This window comes from Polypterus senegalus, chromosome 10, assembly GCF_016835505.1.
Source record: "Polypterus senegalus isolate Bchr_013 chromosome 10, ASM1683550v1, whole genome shotgun sequence".
Classification (NCBI taxonomy): Eukaryota; Metazoa; Chordata; class Cladistia; order Polypteriformes; family Polypteridae; genus Polypterus; species Polypterus senegalus.
The window spans coordinates 10,107,143-10,128,703 of NC_053163.1; the positions used below are offsets into that span (position 1 = coordinate 10,107,143).

General features: G+C 38.7%; 1 long non-coding RNA gene across 1 annotated transcript; it reads right to left on the reverse strand.

Annotated features, from left to right (window-relative positions):
* Positions 1-19: 19 nt before the first annotated feature.
* On the reverse strand, positions 20-20,467 carry LOC120536689. The gene is made up of 3 exons (XR_005635168.1): positions 20,343-20,467; positions 813-891; positions 20-704 (listed from the first exon to the last, which is right to left on the reverse strand). It is a non-coding gene; the product is annotated as an uncharacterized LOC120536689 (long non-coding RNA).
* Positions 20,468-21,561: the final 1,094 nt, after the last annotated feature.

Sequence of the window (21,561 nt, forward strand, 5' to 3'; positions counted from 1 at the left end):
CTCCTGGTTTTGGCAAAGTTTGTATCAGAGACATGGCATGAAATACAGTGGGTTGGAGATCTTAGCCCATCGTAATGCTGCACAACTTCCTACTCAAGGATCATTTGTACAGTCTCTGCATGGCTACAAACCTCTTGCCTACAACTGCTATGCCCATCACTCTGAGGTCACACAAAGCACATCAAGTTTTCAGATGTCTCATAACAAGAACCTTGGAGAAACAGATGCCTTTAGGATGTTTACCACTGGCCTAGCCTCCTAGATATTGACAATCGTGAAAGTTTTCTTATTTATTTAATAATGAGCTTGTATTTATGTGACAAAGTAGACAGTGGTTCATTACCTATAACATTGAGCCTGAAGGTTTTCTTGTAGTGCTCCGAAGCATAGTTCACCTCACTTTCATAGTCCCCTTCGTCATCAATAAGGAGCTTCTGAAGGACGAGGGAGGCGTTACCGTGCAGCAGCCCTGCTTCAAACAGCTTCCCCCTTGTGGCCACTTCCATTTTCTCCGATTCATATCTCACCAGCTCCTTATTATTTTTTTTCCAGATTACTCTGGTGAACTTTAGGTCTACTGAATACCCATTTTTAGAAAAATTAAAAGGCAACAGTACATCAGAATGGAGGACTCCATTGATCACAGTTTGTGAAATGGAAGGGCGGAAATAACACAAGACTGACAAAGACAGGCACACTACTTTCTGTGGGGGAAAAAAAAGATGCAAAATGGATGATCTTTTAATACAACTCATATTTCACTGCTGAATCCTTACAAAATTCACCTTATTAAACAATGGCTATTGACCTACCAGCATTGAAAAATGACGTCAAGGGACAGAAAATCCTATGCACTTGGAACAGCGCTGGCATCTGCTTCTGATAAAAGGGCTGAAAAATAAAAACAGAAGGTTCACCTCTAACATATAAAACTAGCCAACCCGCGGCGTACCATACGGCGCATAATCAGGCCGGTTTTTTAATGATTTTTAAGCACAGGGAGAAAATTAACATTTGAAAAATCGGTAATGTAATAAAGCAGCAAGAAAAGCAACATTGTAACGATGCACGGAACGAACCAACACACAATTGTCCGTGACTGAAAACTGGCGCAACGTCCTCGCGCCTTCTCCTGCCAGACGGAGGGATGGGGGTGCACGGCACAGAGTGTGGAATGGGAGGAGAGAAGGACGTCCATTCAGCTCCGTCCGTCATGCTAGTCTGCTGATTTCTCGTTCAGTATGCACTGCCCGCTCATTTGCACACCTCCAACTTGTCCACGGTAGTAGCGAGGTGGAAGGGGGGTGTGTACAAAGTGCAGGAGCATGTAAGAAGATGCATGTTTGTCGCAACGTAACCAGTGGGAGCGTATGAGTCGCACTTAGTGGGAATTCCACGGTTTGCAGCCCGAATGGGGTTCAACGGCTTACCCACGCTCAATGTCATGCATAATTATTTATTGAACACTTCTGGAAAGACACGGTTGTCTAAAACGGGTTGGTGTGAGAATACAACAGTAAGCGAATGAAAAGATGGAACTCTGGAGAGAGCAAAATACAACACAATAGTGAACCCGCGGCACAACAAACGCCGCATAATTATTTATTGATGGTTGAACACTTCTGGAAGGACACAGTTGTCTAAAAAGGGAGGGTTTGAGGATACAACAGAAAGTGAATGAAAAGATGGAACTTTGTGCGGTTTTGGCTGCCTCTCTATATCCACCAAGACACCTGACCACGGTAGTAGCGAGGTGGGAGGGGGGTGTGAACAAAGTGCAGGAGCATCTAAGAAGACGCATGTTTGTCACGGATGCGAATTGCTGTATGTAGCGTGTAAAACAGTTTGCTGTGTTGCACGTGGTTGTGCATCGTAACCGAAAACTCGGTTTTTAAAGACTGCTTACTTCATTGTGCTTTAACCTCAGTTGTAAAGGATTGTTTTAAGGATCCCATGGGATACCCCTCGCAAACCGTTTCACATGCTGCATATGGCGATTCACCTCCGCGAGAAACATGCCTCTGTGAACAGTCAACGTAGCTCGGAGGTACATGACATTAACCTGACCTGCACTGCATATGGCCTCTACGACCGACGAATATAAATGACACCATTTTTTCTGTGTCCTCGCGTCCGAGTTGGTGGGCGTGGCCCTGCGAGTTGTCGTCGTATCCAATGGTCTTGGAGTTGGTGGGCGTGGCTCCTTCCTGCGTGCGCCATAAGTGTCTCACTTGTCGGCGGCTTAGTGAATCCACGCCCCTTCCGGCGTGCTTTTCATGGTTGTCTTGTCTTAGTGAATTATATATATAGATATAGGCCTACAAAATGAAAACAACATACTATGTGTTCAAGCAAATAATTGTGTTAGATCAAAAAATCGAACATAAAGAGAACATTAAGAAAAACAGTCAAATTTTAGTAACGTAAAGGAAGGAGGGAGAAGGGAGAAGAAAAGAGTCAAACATGGCATCCAAAAACACTTGACATGACAGACGGGGACTAAGCAATGGCCTTTTCATATTTTCTTCCTGTCTCAAGGAAGCAAAACTGGATGAACACTTTGACATAAAAAAGACCAATCAGGATGTGCAATTCTTGTATATGAGGTCTTCACAATTGTTCCTCGATTCCTTTGTAAGCTATCATTGGTACAAACAACATGAGTAAGTAACATATACAAAAAAAATCATTTTTGGATGGAGTGTTCCTTTAATATTAGAATTTTGTAAAGGAAATGATGCTATATAAAATGTATTCTTAATATTATTACAAAACCATCAGAAGTACCTGGATGCTTCTACCTTCAGTCTTTAAATTTTTCCAAATTCATGTTAGAACAGTCGTACGGTAGCATAGTGGTAGCATGGCTGTCTCCTGGATCCGATGTCCTGTGCCCGGTTGCAGGTCAATAGAGTTTATCTTATATATAAACATCTACGTGTGGAAGTGTATGTGTTTGTCTGTCTGGCCCGGAAGTGCGAGGCTACAGCATGAAGCTCAAAGAGCTGGCAAGGCGGCCCCAAGTTAACAAGTCAGAAGAACAAAGAAGTACAAAGCTACAGCATGAAGCTGAAAGAAAGCAACTCCATCACCAAAGTGACACCGCCGAGGAAAGACAAACGAGAGAGAAACTCGCTTAGCCACAGAGACAAGGGACGGCCGCAAAACAAAACCGCCGACTCTGCACTGGACGTTAGCGTGATGGGTTTGGGGGCGGAGCTGCGTGTGACATCATCACGCCTCCCACGTAATCACGTGAACTGACTGTGACCGCAGAACGTAGAAAAGAAGGTAGATCTCCGAAGAAAAATGCCAAATACTTTATTCGCGAGATACAAGTTTAATGAGAAGACACGAGGTATAAACGAGACTTTGGATCACTTTGTGATGGAGTTAAAATTGCTGTAGCGAGAAACTTTTAAGTGCCGGGTCTTAGCTAACATTAAATAAAGCCGTGGACATCGCAACATCACACAAGAGAGCAGCTCACATGAACTCACTGAACGCAGTACGAGTCATCACTTCCATGCATCAAACCTGTTCAAAAAACGCATTACACAATTGACAAGGTAGGAAAAGAATATGCTCCGAGCTGAGCTCCACAGCTAACGCGGTCTTGGAAGCAACTTCGTCACGCTGCCACCAGATACTCACAGAAAAATCCACAAGTTAATACACACGCTGTCTCTAGAGTTTCTCCACACTCAATGTATTCCTTGCATCCCTGTTACACCCTCTGATCTCCCATTTCAATTCAGATGCCTCCAATTTCCAGTAAGGCTCAGCTTCGTGATTAGAAGTAAGAAGTCTCAGGGACAGACCCTACAAAAGGTTGCCATTGATTTCAGGCAAGATTGCTTTCTCAAGAGTGAGCTCGCGCAGCTTCGTCATATTACAACCAGAGTGCTGAACTGACAACGTTATATACAGTATAAAGAGAACTATAATAATCATAATAAATGAACAATAAAACAGCGGAGAACCCATGGATTAAATAAAAAGGCAGTTTCCTTGGCAAAGCAAGGAAAGAGGATGGCTTTATATGTCGTTCGTTTATAAAACAGCGGAGAAGCTGTGTAAAGGCAGCTTCACAAAAAAACAGCGGAGCGCCTTATATAAGCAGGCAGTCAGCTAAAGAAGGGAATCAATAAATATCTCTAATCATAATAAACGAACAAAAAATAGTGTACAAGCCGCGGATTAAATAAAGGAAATGGGTACCTGAACAGTAAAGTAAGTCTCGAATAGCTACACAATAACTATAAAAATCGTAATAAATGAAAAATAAAACAGTACAGAACCGCGAAGCAAGGAGAAACGACCGCCTTAAATGGTGTTCGTTTATAAAGCAGCGGAGAAGCTGTGTGAAGGCAGCTACACAAAAAACAGCAGGGCGCCACACTCTGAATGTATTCCTCGCATCACCGTTATACCCTCTGATCTCCAATTTCAATTCAAATGCCTCCAATTTCCAGTAAGGCTCTGCTTCGCCATGACAATTAATAAGTCTCAGGGACACACCCTACAAAAGGTTGCCATTGATTTGAGGCAACATTGCTTTCCTCCTGGACAAAACTATACGTTGCCTTCTCAAGAGTAATCTCAGTGCACAGCTTGGTCATTATTACAACCAGACTGCTGAACTGACAACGTGCTATACAAAGAGATCCTTAACAGATAGTTATTGGTATATTTTCCCTCAGTTTAAAAAGGTTTAATTTTCTTCTTAATAAAACTAACTTTTAAGGGAGTACTTCGCCGCTGCGAAGCGCAGGTATTTTGCTATATATATATATATATATATATATATATATATATATATATATATGGATATAGATATATGTGTGTGTATATATATATATATATATATATATATATATATATATATAGAGAGAGAGAGAGAGAGAGAGAGATAGATATAGATATATATAGATATTAGATATATATATAGATATACTAGCAAAATACCAGCGCATCGCAGCGGAGAAGTAGTGTGTTAAAGAAGTTATGAAAATGAAAAGCAAACATTTTAAAAATAACGTAAGATGATTGTTAATGTAATTGTTTTGTCATTGATATTGAGTGTTGTTGTCATATCTATCTATTTATATATATATCTGTATATATATATATTTATATCTGTATATATATATATCTGTATATATCTGTATATATATATATATCTGTATATATATATATATATATATATATATATATATATATATATATATATATATATATATAGCAAAATACCTGCGATTGGCAGCGAGAAGTAAAAAGAAAAGGAAACATTTTAATAATAACGTAACATGATTGACAATGTAATTGTTTTGTCATTGTCATGAGTGTTGCTGGCATATATATATAATATATATATATATATATATATATATACATCTATACACATATATATACACAGTTATATATATATACATATACACACATACATATATATACATACTGTATATACACATATACATATCTACATATATACTGTATATACACATTTATATATACAAATCTACATATATATATCCACATATATATATATATATATATATTAGGTGGGACTCGATTAAAAAATTAATCCAATTAATTAGAGGCTGTGTAAGAATTAATCTTGATTAATCGTATGTAATCGCACACGTAAATTTGCCCCAAATCGCAAATGTTTTTTTTTAATTTAAAAGTGTTTTAGTGGGCGACAGAATCAAATAATAGACATGTACATGAATATTGTAAACTGAAGCTGTTTTAATTTCTGAAAAAAAGCCTTTAAACTGCATTTGAATTCAAAACAGAAACAAAAATATCATCCCTGGTTAAAATTGGGCAGACTTAAAAATAAAGTGGTAGTTTAAGTACTTTAAGTAGATTTTCAGAATAGTATTGTCTTTAAATAATAATAACCAAAATTTCAACATAAAGTGCAGTTTTCTTCTTAAAAAATAAGTCAGAAACATAAAAGGTAATTTGACCAACTTAATCTTTAAACTCTGAGTAACATTAGCCAAAATTATTTTGTACATTAGGCTAAAACAGTGTGATCATTGAACATTTTGTAATTAGATGTAATTAGAATTACTAACGGTCACGGAAGTCCAATGATCCCCAGTAAGAGCCACAAAGTCCGCTTTCTGTAATGCATCTAATTTTGCTTGCTTTTCATTGTGCACAAAACCATGCTTTTATCAAGGCTTCGGGAAGTCGAAATGATCAGTCGTAGGAGCGCTTTATTCCGACTCTAACATTTTTGTAGCTGTGATGTGTGCATCAGTGTAATGGATGTACCAGGAAATGATGCATTGACAAAAGTTCCCGTTTGCTTGGAATTGAAAGTGTGATTAAATGCGTTATTTTTAACGCGTTATGGAGTACATGCATCGAAGCTTCTCAGCTGTGCTTGTGCTAATAAAGGGAAACATTTTAAAAATAACGTAACATGATTCTGCGTTAACCTAATATTTTTCATACGTCCCAAACCAAGGAGATCGAAGGTAAAATGAATCAGTAGCGCGCGTACATACTCAGTGCATTCCCTCTCGGGAATCGAACCTCGAATGTCGGCATTAGAGGCGAAGACTCTACAATTGAGCCACAGCATGTGGCTTGTCTATCTGAGTATGTACTGTAGATAGGGGTATATATATACATTTAAATATATACCCGCGTATCGCAGTGGAGAAGTAGAAGTTATGAAAAAGAAAAGGGAACATTTTAAAAATAACGTAACATGATTGTCAATATACAGTAATTGTTTTGTGAGTGTTATTGAATGTTGCTGTCATCAAGGATTTGATTATCATTATTTCTTTCAATCAGGTCGTATTTGTAGGATGTGTTGTGTTCAAGTTACATTCCGTGTTTGTCAATCGTTGTAAAGATGACAGGTTTCATTCATCGATTCGTTTCTTACTGCATCAATAAACAGCTCGTCTTCTTCTTTATCTGAGACCTGACACACTGCATGCACGGGTTTTTTTTACACTGTCTTCCTTTAGCGGGACATTGACTTTTTCCACCGTGTGCTTTGTTTCCACAGTAGCTGCATTTATGAATATGCTTATCAGGCGCTTCATATTTTTGCTGCCTTTTCAATTGTGTAATTGGGTTTTGTTCAGCTCTTTGGAACTGTTGCTTTTATCTGTGCACTGCGCCAGTTCACGTGAGCCACTCGGTGTACTTGCATCGAAGGTTCCCAGCTGTGCTGGTGCCATCTCGTGCTATGTCCATAGCTGTATTTAATGTTACCTTAGTCCTGGCACTTAAAACTTTCTCTCGCAGTTTCGCTGAGTTTGTGTCAAACACCACCCTGACCATCTCATCTTCCTCTCCATAAGCACAGTCCTTCACCTGTGAATATTTACCCGTGGCAGTTTGCTATTGGATTGCGCTGACGGACGGCCTTCTATGGGCAGGCACTAAATTACAAACGCCAGCGGCAGCCTGTCTATGAACTTAATTTAAAGTGTAGGTTTACATCGTGCTTTGTTTCAGTAGCAGAACTCGCTTCTTATTGTTTCGCTGCCTTCTCAATTATATAATGCATGTTTTCTTGAGCGCATTTTTGAGGTCTTCCTGGTTTTCTATGTACTGCGTGATTACGTGGGAGGCGTGATGATGTCACACGAAACTCCGCCCCCACGGCGTTGAAGCTCATCTCCATTACAGTAAATGGAGAAAACTGCTTCCAGTTATGACCATTACGCGTAGAATTTCGATATAAAACCTGCCCAACTTTTGTAAGGAAGCTGTAAGGAATCAACCTGCCAAATTTCAGCCTTCCACCCACACGGGAAGTTGGAGAATTAGTGATGAGTCAGTGAGTGAGTGAGTGAGTGAGTGAGGGCTTTGCCTTTTATTAGTATAGATATATACTGTATATATAATGTGTGTGTGAATGTTACTTTATTTTCAAAATGTTTCCTTTTCTATTTCATAACTTCTTTAACACACTACTTCTCTGCTGCGAAGCGCAGGTATTTTGCTAGTCTAAAATAAAAGGCAAAGTCCTAAGACTGACTCACTGACTCATCACTAATTCTCTTCCCGTGTAGGTAGAAGGCTGAAATTTGGCAGGCTCATTCCTTACAGCTTTCTTACAAAAGTTAAGCAGGTTTCATTTCGCTTCGCAGTGGAGAAGTAGTGTGTCTGAGACATCACAGACTGCATGCACGGGTTTACCTTTCACAGTCCTGCAAAGTCAGTAGACATGAACCGCTCGGAGTACATGCGTCGAAGCTTCTCAGCTGTGCTTGTGCAATCCCATGCGATCTCACGATGTACACGGCTTTATTTAGTGTCAGCTCAGATACCCGCGCTTCGCAGTGGAGAAGTAGTGTGTATGAGCTGACATTAAATAAAGCCGTGTACATCGCGAGATCGCACAAGTACAGCTGAGAAGCTTCGATGTGTGTGTGTATATATATGTATATTTACGCACACATACATTTATACTAATTAAAGGCAAAGCCCTCACTGACTCACTCACTCACTCACTCACTCATCACTAATTTTCCAACTTCCCATGTATGTAGAAGGCTGAAATTTGGCAGGCTCATTCCTTACAGCTTACTTACAAAAGTTGGGCAGGTTTCATTTCGAAATTCTATGCGTAATGGTCATAACTGGAACCTATTTTCGTCCATATACTGTAATAGACTGCAGCTCGATGGCCATGGGAGGCGGAGTTGCGTCTCGCATCATCACGCCTCCCACGTAATTGAGTGCCTGCCCATATAAGGTAAATATTCGCGGGTCAGGGACTGTGCTTAGCAGATTCATAAGTAAAAATATCTGAATCACAAACTGATGTTAATTATATTTTGTCCATGAATACTTATTAAATAATTCCAAATAGTCCGCTTCCTTTTCTGATGGTTGTGCTGCTTCCAGGCATGTATTTTCGTGTTAAAGCATTTAACCAATCATATTTCAGCCATCATTTGTTGCCAGGCAGAGAAGCCTTCACAATCTGTTGTGCAGGCACTCTAACACAGAATAAATGTCGATTAACCTGTTGCTTCAACCAATCAGATTTTGAGTTGGTGTCAGTAGGGCCCTCTAGCAGGCGTACGGCAACGTCACCGTATTCAGACCCATTGATTGGATAGAAGCCGATATGAGGAACTCTACGAGGCCACTGAGCGCACATAAGCGCTCCGGCGCCAAGATCCTCGCGTGCACTACAGCCAACTCCATGGCAGGATTCTGGACAATATTATTTGCCAGACACAGACCAGATTTCAAGACCAGGAAAACCTCATGTTTGTCACGTTCCTCGAGCCCCAGAAGTTTCGGGAATACAAGAAAAATTTCACACATGCAGCCTTCTCCAGTTTAACACAAGAGCCACGGAGCGGTTTTTGATCTGTCTCAGCTAAAAACAGAACTGACTGTAATGTATGCCATGGATGATTTTGCAGAAAAATCTCCCACTGATCTCCTTGACTTCCTTCATCAGAAAAATCTGAATGAGAGCATGGGGCAGCGGTAACCATTCCCGTGTACACTGCTTCTGTCGAGCGGGCATTTTCAGCCCTAAAGCGAATTAAAACTTATGCCAGAAATACGACAAGGCAGGTTCGACTTTCAGCATTAGCTTCGATGGCGACAGAAAGTGACTTTTGGATGGAACTGAAGCGCATGGATAATACGTACGACAGAGTAATTAAACTGTTTTTGAGGAAAGAGAGGAGGATGGAAGCTTCAAGGGGATGCGAGGAATACAAACTCTCTCCCCTGAGCAACTGCCAGTAAAAATAGTTGCCTCAATTAGGTTCTTTTGCAGACACGTGACCTGAAGTCTCGTGCCGTTACAAAGTCTCGGTCGCTGTAAGGTTTTCAGTAATATTAGTGGTGTCCCAACCCTCAAAATTAGATTATGCTCAGTAGTGCCTGGAGGATTCAGACTGTGGAGAAACCCTAGAGACAGCATGTGTATTAATTTGTGGATTTTTCTGTGAGTATTTGGTGGCAGCGTCACAAAGTTGCTTCCTCAAGACCGCGGTAGCTGCGGAGCTCAGCTCGGAGCGAAATGAAGTGAATGAAATGAGTTGAATGGGAGGGGAGATGATGACATCAATCCCCCCCACAAACACAGTCTCTCGGAATTTGCATAAGCACAGTCCTTCACCAGCAATTTTAACTTAGTTACAAAGTGATCAAAACTCGTTTATACCCTGCGTCCTCTCATTAAACTTGTATCCCGCAAATATCATATTAGTAGTGGGCATGACAAACGCCAGCGGCAGCCTGTCTATGAACTTAATTTAAACTTTAGGTTTACACCGTGCTTTGTTTCCGAAGTAGCTACATATGCTTGTATGTGTCACTCGCTCGCTTCTTATTGTTTCGCTGCCTTCTCAATTGTATAATGCATGTTTTCTTCAGCGGTCTTTGGAACTCCTCCTTGTTTTCTACGTACTGCCTTCACAGTCAGTTCGCGTGATTACGTGGGAGGCGTGATGATGCGACACACAACTCCGCCTCCCACGGCCATCACGCTGCAGTCTATTATAGTATATGGAAAAAAATAGGTTCCGGTTATGACCATTACGCATAGAATTTCGAAATGAAACCTGCCCAACTTTTGTAAGTAAGCTGTAAGGAATGAGCCTGCCAAATTTCAGCCTGCCACCTACATGGGAAGTTAGAGAATTAGTGATGAGTGTGTCAGTCAGTCAGGGCTTTGTCTTTTATTAGTATAGATGTATATATGTGGATGTGTGTGTGTGTGTGTATATATATATATATATATATATACAGTATAATATATATATATATATATATATATATATATATATATATATATATATATATATATATATATATATATATATATATATATATATATATATATATATATATATATATATATATATATATATATATATATATGGTTGAAATAGTTTTACTGTAAAATAATGCAGAGTATGCGACACGTGTTTTGCCCTAATTCTGGGTTCATCAGGCGTACACACTCAATGCACTCCCGCTCGGGAATCGAACCTCGGGCGTCAGCGGTGAAGCCTCTCACGGCGTGTGGTTCGTTTATTTGACAGTATGTAAATCGGGGTAATTACATTCAAGGCATTCATAGTCTAAATCACAATCTGACTGTGCGGGTGGTTACCTACCAGGTAACGCTTGTGGTTGGTCAGCAAGTCGGCTAATGTCCGCCACGGTGCCCTCTTTCAGTTGCGAGAAGCAGATCATAAAATGGTTGAAATAGTTTTTACTGTCAAATAATGCAAAAGTGCAGCGACCGTGTTTTGCTCTAATTCTGGGCTCATCAGGCGTACACACTCACTGCAGTCCCTCTCGGGAATCGAACCTCGGGCGTCAGCATCAGAGGCGAAGCCTCTCACGTTGCACCACGGCGTGTGGTTCGTTTATTTGACAGTATGTAGATCGTAAGTATGTGTATATGTATATATATAGATGTATATGTATATATATATGTTTATATGTGTGTGTGCGTGTGTATATATATATATATATATATATATATATATGACAGCAACACTCATAACAGTGACAAAATAATTACATTGACAATCATGTTGCATTATTTTCAAAATGTTTCCTTTTCTTTTTCATTACTTCTTTAACACACTACTTCTCCGCTGCAAAGCACAGGTATTTTGCTAGTATGTATATATAATGAAAGCTGTTATCTTTACAACAGTTGACAAACACGGAATGTAACTTGAACACAACACGTCCTCCAAATACGAACCTGATTGAAAGAAATAATGATAAATCCTTGATGACAGCAACACTCATAACAGTCACAAAACAATTACATTGACAATCAGGTTATGTTATTTTTAAAATGTTTCCTTTTCTTTTTCATAACTTATTTAACACAGTACTTCTCCGCTGCAAAGTGCAGGTATTTTGCTAGTATATATATATATAATTTAACGTCTGTCTGTCAGCTTTTCACAAGAGAACTACTTAATGGAGTTAGATCTGTTTTTTTTTCTATAATTTGCTTGAACATTGCGTTAATTTTGTAACTCCTCACATCGCACTAAGTATCATAGTTCACTTACGGTACCGATTTATTTGCGCAAATCTGAGACAGAGGCTGTGGGCCGAGGGGAGTGTGACAGGGCCCTCCTCAGTCATGCTCCAGCCTCAGGGTGTATCTTACATCCGCTTAGCTAGCAAATGAGAGAACCACTTAACGGATTTAGATCAAGTTTTTATATAGAACATTCTGGTTAATGATTATGTGACTTCTCTCATTGCACTAAGAATCAAAGTTCAGTTGTGTTTCCTTTGGAGGCATTAGCTCTCCAGAAATGTGTTCTTTTGAAATTGCGGCACATTAAGTAACTAAACAATATAGTAATATGACAGAAAAGGTGAAATGTCTCCCATCGTGATTACTGACGTGATTTACTGACGGTTGACGCGGTTACAGACAGGAAGCATATGACAGACTTTTATCCAGGTGGGAGTCTGCATCTACGCAGTCTGCCATTTTTTCGTCACCACGCTGAGAGGGTTTTTGGATGGAGGTCCGACAACAGCTTCAAAGGGTTTGGCTGTTGTCCAAGCCTTTTAATACTGTCTGCTTCACTTGCTGGTCTGCTCTGTCTCAAAACAAGGGCAGGTAGGGACTGAATTCCTCCTCCACAAAATACAGAAATATCATAATGCTTACATGCCGGTTTTCATTCTCCCAACAAGGAAAGAAGATTTTGTACTGACAGAGGACAGAAATACTATTCTGTGTTTAGGTTGACTGTACAATCCTCCAGTTGTCTTTGGCTATCTAATTCAATGCTTAGTTGGCAATTCTAAATGCTGAGCCCCTGTGTGCCAAACTTAGCATGCACATGTGACTGGATACTTTAACAGTGTTGCCCAGATATAGTGACATAAATATTAAAGAAAAATGTATTATAACAAACCACCCTTTGTCACTGGATCTGTGACAAAAACAATACTGGAAAGTTACATCCACAAAACAAAAGGTACTTGATCCCCCGTCACAGTGTAAACATTTCAAGATCATTTGTGGAAATGTGAGATGTAGTACCACTATAGCTTCTGTACCAGTCATTTAAAACCAGCGTAAACATGGACAAACAGTTACATTTAACATGGTGTTACCAAGTAGTGTTTATTGTATCGCATCAATGGTGTTAGTGGAGATTTTTGCCCTGTTATTTCTTACATAGTCTGTGTTGTATCTACATATTACTGAATTCATGCAGTGGGTGTCATAGCGTCAGATTGTATTACAATCCTATATAGAATCTTGATGGATTACACTATTCTTTGGCACTCCTTTTCTAGCTTCAGTATGTTGCTATATGTACCCCACCCTTTGGTGTCTGATCCTTTTATGAATTACAATAGTTGTAACATAACTCAGATGCTATTCTAGATCTATTGCTATGATTATTACTTGTTCTTAACTAGTATTATTGCATAATTGTTCATTCACTATCTTTTATCCTCCCCAACTTCACTATCAGATGTTCTATTCCCTTTCAATTTACAATTTAAACATTATTGATAAATCATGCATATCCTCATAACTTTGAGCCCTTCTTATAACAGTTTCAAGTATATTCCTAGGCTCTCTATATACATGCCTTGTCCAACCCAGTGGTTTGTTAACAAAGTCTTTTTCTTGGTGGCTTTGCAGATTGGTAGCTTTGCAGATCCTTCTGAAGAAAGTGTGACTGTTTCAAGACACTAAAGTTTTTTGTTACTGAAACAGAAAATTAAACAGTCCTTTTGCCATTAGGGAGCTCATGAGATGTATACATGGTGACTGACCCTTTATTAGGCTTGCACTGTATTCAGTAGTCATTCATGGGAGCCTTCAACAGCTGTCATATCACCTCAGTGGCTACAGCCTGTCCCTGCCAGAGTCCATAAAACTTGTCTCTCTAGCAAAAAATGTCTGCACATAGAATAACTTCAGATTTACTCACCTGGATTTACAATCTTTCTTTTGGTTCTGTACTTCGTTCCCTTTTGAAAAATAAGTGTTTCTTCACCAGCTATTCTCAGGTATGTGCAGCAGATCAAAAGTAATTAGTGCAGTACAGTCTCTTTAAATCTTTATTTGTGTGTACACCACCTTTTTTCTTCATTGATAAAACTTTAACCACTGAATGGAGAGGCTTTAACCACTAAATTGAGTGGCCAAACTAAAATACTTGCTAGGCTAACTAAAGAAGGGTGCAAGGTAGAGCAAATACATCACATAAAACAATTCTTTCCCAATCATATGTATCATACAATGCAGCATTATGAATGACAATTCTAGACCCGCAGTTCAGTCTCATAAAATAACAGTAAGAAATAGAGTAATACATTTAAACTATGCTAGTGACAATGTTTCTTCAGTCGGATCATACATTATACAAAATTCACACATTGCCTCAGTTATCCAAGTATCTTAAATTATAACAGGATGTTACATATTTGAATTTAAGTTTTTTCATTTTTTGTTTTGTTTTTCTAAAACAAAATATCTTATAACATCTTTACCATATAACAACCTGTAGCTCATCTTATTAAGAGACAAATCTTTTAAATGTCTGTAAGATTTTACAACAGTTCATATAGACTAATGGTTCTAATGTATAACTGAATAATCCATTTAGCTATGTGCATTATCACTGAGCATTAACTTAATACATTGATGTAATAACAACTCTTCGTAAAATTAATCACTTACAGAGACAAATCAATAGATGTATTTCAATTCTAATACATTTTGTAATTACTGAAGTGATAATAATAATCATTTGTTATACATCAAAATATGTAAACCCTCTATACTGTTTTTATATGAAGACTAAGAGAAAGAAATCAGTCTAGTGTTCATTTGTTTGCATTTTTTCATTTAAACATTTAACACTTGCACTAAATCAGCATTCAAGAAAATTATTCCAATAGCTGCTGTTCATTAATTTATGACTGATAAATATTCACCACCCTTCTATTAGATTATTTCTAATTGCTCTGCCCAAACTTGCTATTAAGCTATTTCTTGCAGCTTGTATAGAAACATAGTTTGTGTTTTTCATCCATTGGTCACCGGATTTGCTGAATCTGGAGAAAAAGAACATCTATAGATTTAAGTTATACTATTATGCTTATAATACTTTTCTTGAAATTCAGATTTTAAAATTCTTAACTCTTTAATTGACCATGTTACAGGCTATTCTGAGATTCGTCGATGTCAATAAGTCATGGCGTTATTTAAACGCTGCATCTGTTTGCAGGCTTCAAAGACACAGACCAGGCACAGATTGTGTTATCAATCACCAGTCATGATCACTATTGATATTCACATGTATATCTAATATAATTAAAATTTGGATATAACAATTATATTCTTATGTTATGATATTATTATATGGGACGTCTCCCATTTTTCTAGAGTTTTATTTAACATTCTTAATTAGTCATCTGACGAACATAAAAAGACAGACTTACAAATGACATAAACACGCATCTGCCACCCCAGACTGAATAAAAATAATTTATTTGTCTTTTACTTTTCTTTGCTAGATTCTAAATCCCACTTTATGCCTAAGCAAAATTACTTGACTAAAGCAGAAATTCGTTACACTGGAGAACAGACAATCAACCTTCAATCGTTTCAGTCATTTCGACACACAGTATTTGGCAATTGCTTCATTCTTTCACATATCTTCACATACTCACGTTCTCTTTTACAATAACACTTCATTCACAGAATAAAGTTCTCTTCCACTTGTATTTCATTCACAAAGCTCTCTAGCACACGTGCTATAAACTCACTCGAGGTTGTGCTTTTTTGTTTATCTATAAGGTTTCACCGCAAAACACACTTAAACGCGTCTTTTCCTTCATGCTTTTTATTAATCAAACAACATCTCAGGCCGCAAGCTGATACTACTGTAATTATTAGGAGTACTTCTTACCTCAGTTTCATACACGCTATTTTCCAGATCATGGAAATTTCGTGGCGAACCCCCGATTCAGCGGCAGCAAGAAAAAATATATATTTTCCGTGCAGATCCCTTGGATTCAGCGACAGCAAGAAAACCCCACTCAACGAGAAATCACGCAGCACAATTCAACAATAAGAAAGTATTCCCAGAAAAAGTTACGCGGTCACAAAGAATATCCTGATTTAATTAGGAAAACATACATGCTTGAACTTTTATCTCGTATCACCGGGCAAGTGTGCTAACCATTGCGCCACCATACACTCCTTTAAGAGTTCCCAAAATACACAACCTCCATTCATGCATAATCGGGCATAGGCTGTTTACCGCAAGAACTTGTCTCCCTTCTCATGTAGTATTATTAAAAGAGCATTTTTCCTTTAAACTTGATCAGGGTTTAAAAGGAAAAATGTTTTGCACGTTTACAAGCCTTAAACAAAAGTCGAGGCATTCTATTTTTATTAGCTTTAAACCAATTAAACATATCGATAATTATCTTTCTTTGTCATGTGAGAAACTCGTTTTTTTTTTTTAACTTCACACTTACTCAATTAATCCCTTCTTAAAACAAAGTTTGGCCAGTACTTACCAGAAGGTACAAAGGCATGTTTCTTATTGCAAGTTTTAAACCCAAATGTATTTATTCTTTTCCCAATTTTTAGATAGAGGTCTTTTGTATTTTAGTGCTATATGTGTACACCGTTTTACAGTTTCTTTTTAAATATTAGTTTATAACGTAGGTTCGTAATTTAAGCCATATTTAAAAGACGACTTCATAATTTATGTGTGTTTAAACACACGGCAAATACATAAAAGTACCATAATAGGTGGGGGGTTTGCCAAAACCTTTAATCTTTTAGGCAGAGTGATTTCGAACAGCTGGGCAACTTTCAGACTGCTTTTCAACACGTGGACGAACCGTATTTTATATTGCTGGTATAATGCCATTAAAGATTTCTACAAGTTATTTTAGAGAGTGTGATCGAGCCTTTATGGATTTTATCGCTGTTGGCTTTATTTTCATCTTTAAGTTTTTTTTTCAGCCCCGCTGGATTATTCGTCAAACGGCCAATCTTGTGCTATAAATTTAAACCTTGTTGTTTTCAATTTATTTTGTCCGGTTTAGTTTCGTTTTATTTATTTCCACATTCATAATTATGCTTTGAATTTAAAAGTCCACTCGAATACCGTAGGTAGAAGACACTACCACGAGTCGCAGACAGGTGTCAGTTTTTCTTTACAGCCTCATGCGCTGTGTTTATAGATTACAAATCCGACGCTTTGTACTTGCACGGGATTAATTAATATACCCGTCAAATCAAAGCAGGCATTTTAAGGCAGTTTTCCTCGGTAACGGGAGTCCATGACAGTGCACGCAACCTTTCCCAAATATATCCATATTTGTACCCAGACCCCTCATATCGTCATTTGAAGCATATATATATATATATATATATATATATAATTATAAATAATATATAGTTATTAATGTAGCCACAATCCTTCTGACTCTGGGGCGTACTTTACCTCTGCTTAGCTAGCGAACGATAAAACTACTTAACGGATTTAGATCTTTTTTTTTTATAGAATCTGCTTGAACATTCTGGCTGATTTTGTGACTTCTCTCATCACGCTAAAATCATCGTTTGATTGCAGAAGCGATATATTCGCGCTAATCCAAGACAGGCTGTGGGCCGAGGAGAGGGGGATGTGTGACGTCAGGATTAGGGAGCTGGTCAGGGCCCTCCTCACTGTACTGTTTCATTACTACGCGGGCGGAGCCACGGAGGACAACTAGTACTTTTATATATTTTAATTTTTTTTGTTGTTGTTGTTGACATTTCTCTACAACAAAAACCCTTGCAGTTCAGGTAATTTGGTGACTCTATATCTAAATACACTGTAATGCTTATCATGATAATAGGGTAAAAGAAAAGTGAGATTTATTGTAAAGATTTAACAGGTTAATTAGACAAAATAAAAGATATAATAAAAAAAAATCAGGAGGTAGTTTAATGATAGCAACCCAAATCAAGGCTGGAAAGTTCTGAAAACATCACTGGATTCTAAAAACAATGTGATCTTTCTAAAAGACAAAGACCGCAACCTTTAGCAGATAAATTTGATAATTTTTTTACACAACTTGAAACCAATGATTTCAGTTCACAAAATGCACAAGTAAGGGAGATGCTGTGTAAAAATACCAGAAATACTCCTATTATGGTGGCCAGTATAACTGAAGTGGAGGAATCTTTTCTGGCAGGTTAAAAGCAATGGAGCGGAGGTGCCAGATGGCCTATCAGGTCGGCTCCTGTGCCTGAAGTGGCTCTTTACAGTTTTTCATTTGCTCTCCAGCTGATCCCTGACTTGTGGTTTTGTACCTGAGCTATGGAAACTCTCCATCATTATTATCCCTGTTCTGAAGGTTTCTAGGCCAAGCATTGTGAATGGCTTCAGGCCTGTGTCACTCACTTCCATTACAATGATATGCTTTCTGAAAGACATTTTAATGATGAGACAAGGTCATTTCAAGATAAACACCAGTCTGCTTACTCTGCTGAGGTGTGGCAGTGTTTGGCTCTGCTGCTTATCCTACAACAAATCTTCACCTGATCAGCCTGCTTCATATGCCATCGCACTATTTCTGGATTTTTCTTCAGCGTTCAATTCCATCCACTCTTACATACTTATTGAAAAATTGAAAAGAATGAATGTTAACCCATTTATCACATTATGGATTCAGGGCTTCCTTTCACACTCCTTACTACTTACACTGGGCACAAGTGACCTGAGACACAACGACGACCACGGCTCCATTATCAGGTACACTGATGGCACCATACTGATGGGCTGCATATCTGGGGAGGATGAAAGCCATTATTTAAAACAAAACTGCTGCAATTAGAACTGTCTTACTGTGCAAGTCAAAGAGATTAAAGAAATGAGATTTGACTTTAAGACACAGAAATCTGCAGGTTCAGCCATCAATGTTTTAAGGAAGGAGGAGGAAGCAGGAATTGTGACTAAATATAAACAATTAGGAACTCACCAAGATAATAATCTTAATTGGAATATAAATACAATAAACATACAGTAGAACTCCGATTATTCAAAGTAATCTGGACTGATGCAACCTCGGGAAACTGGAAACATGGATGAGATAATGGCCACGACCACTTCTGATTAAAAATGAAAGATATAGCAGATTGTGTCAGTTTATATGGTGCACTATCACTTTTATTTCATACCTCTCCTAAATTCTGACTCACCACATGTTGGCCGTTCCACAGTCAGGGGCATTTCTACGATACCCACTTGCTACCCCAGCCAGGTGACCTCCACTAGGTCGTCTACAACTTGCTGGCTGCCCCAGTGGTGATTTAGGGATGTCACATTATAAGGGTGAGTACTTGTGAAATTGATTATTTTGTACTTTCTTCATAATGCCTTTTGATATTTTAACTATTCTTTTTATGAAAATTAGATTTAAAAAATACCATTTTGCTTCTCATATATTAGACTGTGTGTTTTAAATCGATGACCCAAACAAGGTGTCTTGACAGCCTGTACAGAACAAGTCAGCTGCAGTTACAGGCCGGGTGCATCTTCATAAGAATTTCATGCAACTGTACAGGGGGCCTTTTTGATTGAAAAACTGAACCCACCAAGCAGTGTGCCCTTCTTTAAATAAAGGCTTACGTCTGAATAAAACATTATATTCCTTGCAATGTACTGGGTTTCCCAGTGACGCCTGCTGGGTTATTGGCTCCTGCATCCTTGTGACCCTGCTGTGAGTCTGGAAATTGTTTATGGACAAAAGCAACGTTTGTACAGCGGAGTTTATGCCAGTAAGGTCTGTTGGTTTCTGCCTTCGCCCAGTGTCCTCGGGTTGGCTCCATGCCACAACGCCAGGAACTGGCCTGCTTTTCTTTGCTTTGCTATAATATTAAGTTTATTGCTACTGGGTAAGAGATTATGAACTCGGAAGAAAACGTTTACCGTAGACGGGACAAAGAAACAACCTGTGCACGCATTCCCTCGTCCTGGATCACCTGTAAGTCATCTGCCCGGCCCCCCTTGCGCTGTTGCCCATCGCATTCGCGTCCTTCACCAGACACGCACGCACTCGTCTCACATTTGGGTCGAAAGTGAAGTGAAGGTTTCTGAAAAATTAAACTTTGGGATCTACTCGGAAGTGTCGTAACTGCGCGTAAATAAGACTAACATCTGGCATCGCACGTGCCCCCCAAATATGCCTCACAAGACTTCCGGGATCGGCCCTGATCGGTCCTCTCTTTCTCGATCGGTCCGCTCCTCTTGTTTACAGCCGCACCCAAACCATCACTATGACGATAATAAAGCGCTCACCAAGGAAGGTCAGTAAAGTCCACTTCACGCAGCCCGTGGCTCACAACGTCCGAGGTAATACTGAAGGGAAAGAGACAGCAAACCAGCAGCAGAGAATCCCACGAAAACGAAAGTTTGAGGAACTTGAACGATTATCGTCGGTGCTGCCATCTGCTGAGCAAGAACCAGTTTTGTGTAATTTCTCAGTGCACGATGATATGCTCCAATGTTTTTTTTTTTTTGTTCAGGTCTATCAATCTATTATATATTGCCTTTTATGTCTATCTGTATGTTACATATTGACTTTTATGTCTGTCAGTTATATGGCGTCTTTCACTATCTCTCTCTTTTCCACTCTTATATGGTACCTTTTATATCTATCTATTATATCCATCCGTCCATTATTCGTAACTATATCCTAACTACAGGGCCTCGGGGGTCTGCTGGAGCCAATCCCAGCCAGCAGAGGGCGTAAGGCAGGAAACAAAGTCCACCGCAGTCTATCTATTATATAGTGTCTTTCATATCTTCTTTATGCTACTTATTGACTTTCATTTCTATCGGTTATAAAGTGCCTTTAATTTCTATTACTGTATCTATTGGTTATATAGTGCCTTTCAGGTCTTTCTGTCTTTCTATCTAACAGATTGATAAATAGAATGATGGGCACTGTTAAATACTTATGCAGATCGATAGATTGATATAAATGAAAGGTAACATTTAAAAAGACAGACATGACCGGCATTATAAAACAGATAGTTAGATAGAAAGATAAAATGCCTTTTCTATATATCTAGACAGAAAAATAGATAAGCATGAAAGGCATTGTATACTTATCTAACAATAGCTAAGTATATTGATAGGCATGAAAGACACTATATAATATACTATACAGACAGGTAGACATAACAGGCACTATATAAAATGTAGGTAGGTAGATAGAAAAGGTGCCATATGACACAAACGCTTTACCAAGAGTTGACAGTCATGATGAGCGAACCCCATGGAGTTTTCTTCATTGTCAGTTTGTGAAATCTCTGAAATGTTTGGCAGCTTCACTGAATGCCACAAACTGCATTGAGGTCAATGAAGAAAAAGGAAGTGATTATAACTGTGCAAATATCCCTTTTAGTGTCCAAGAGGGGTAGAGAAGCATCTGCAAACAATGATTGACCAATTTATTGTGGTGTGAGGCAACAGTGCTAACCACATTGCCTCAAACAGCAAAAGACACAGACGG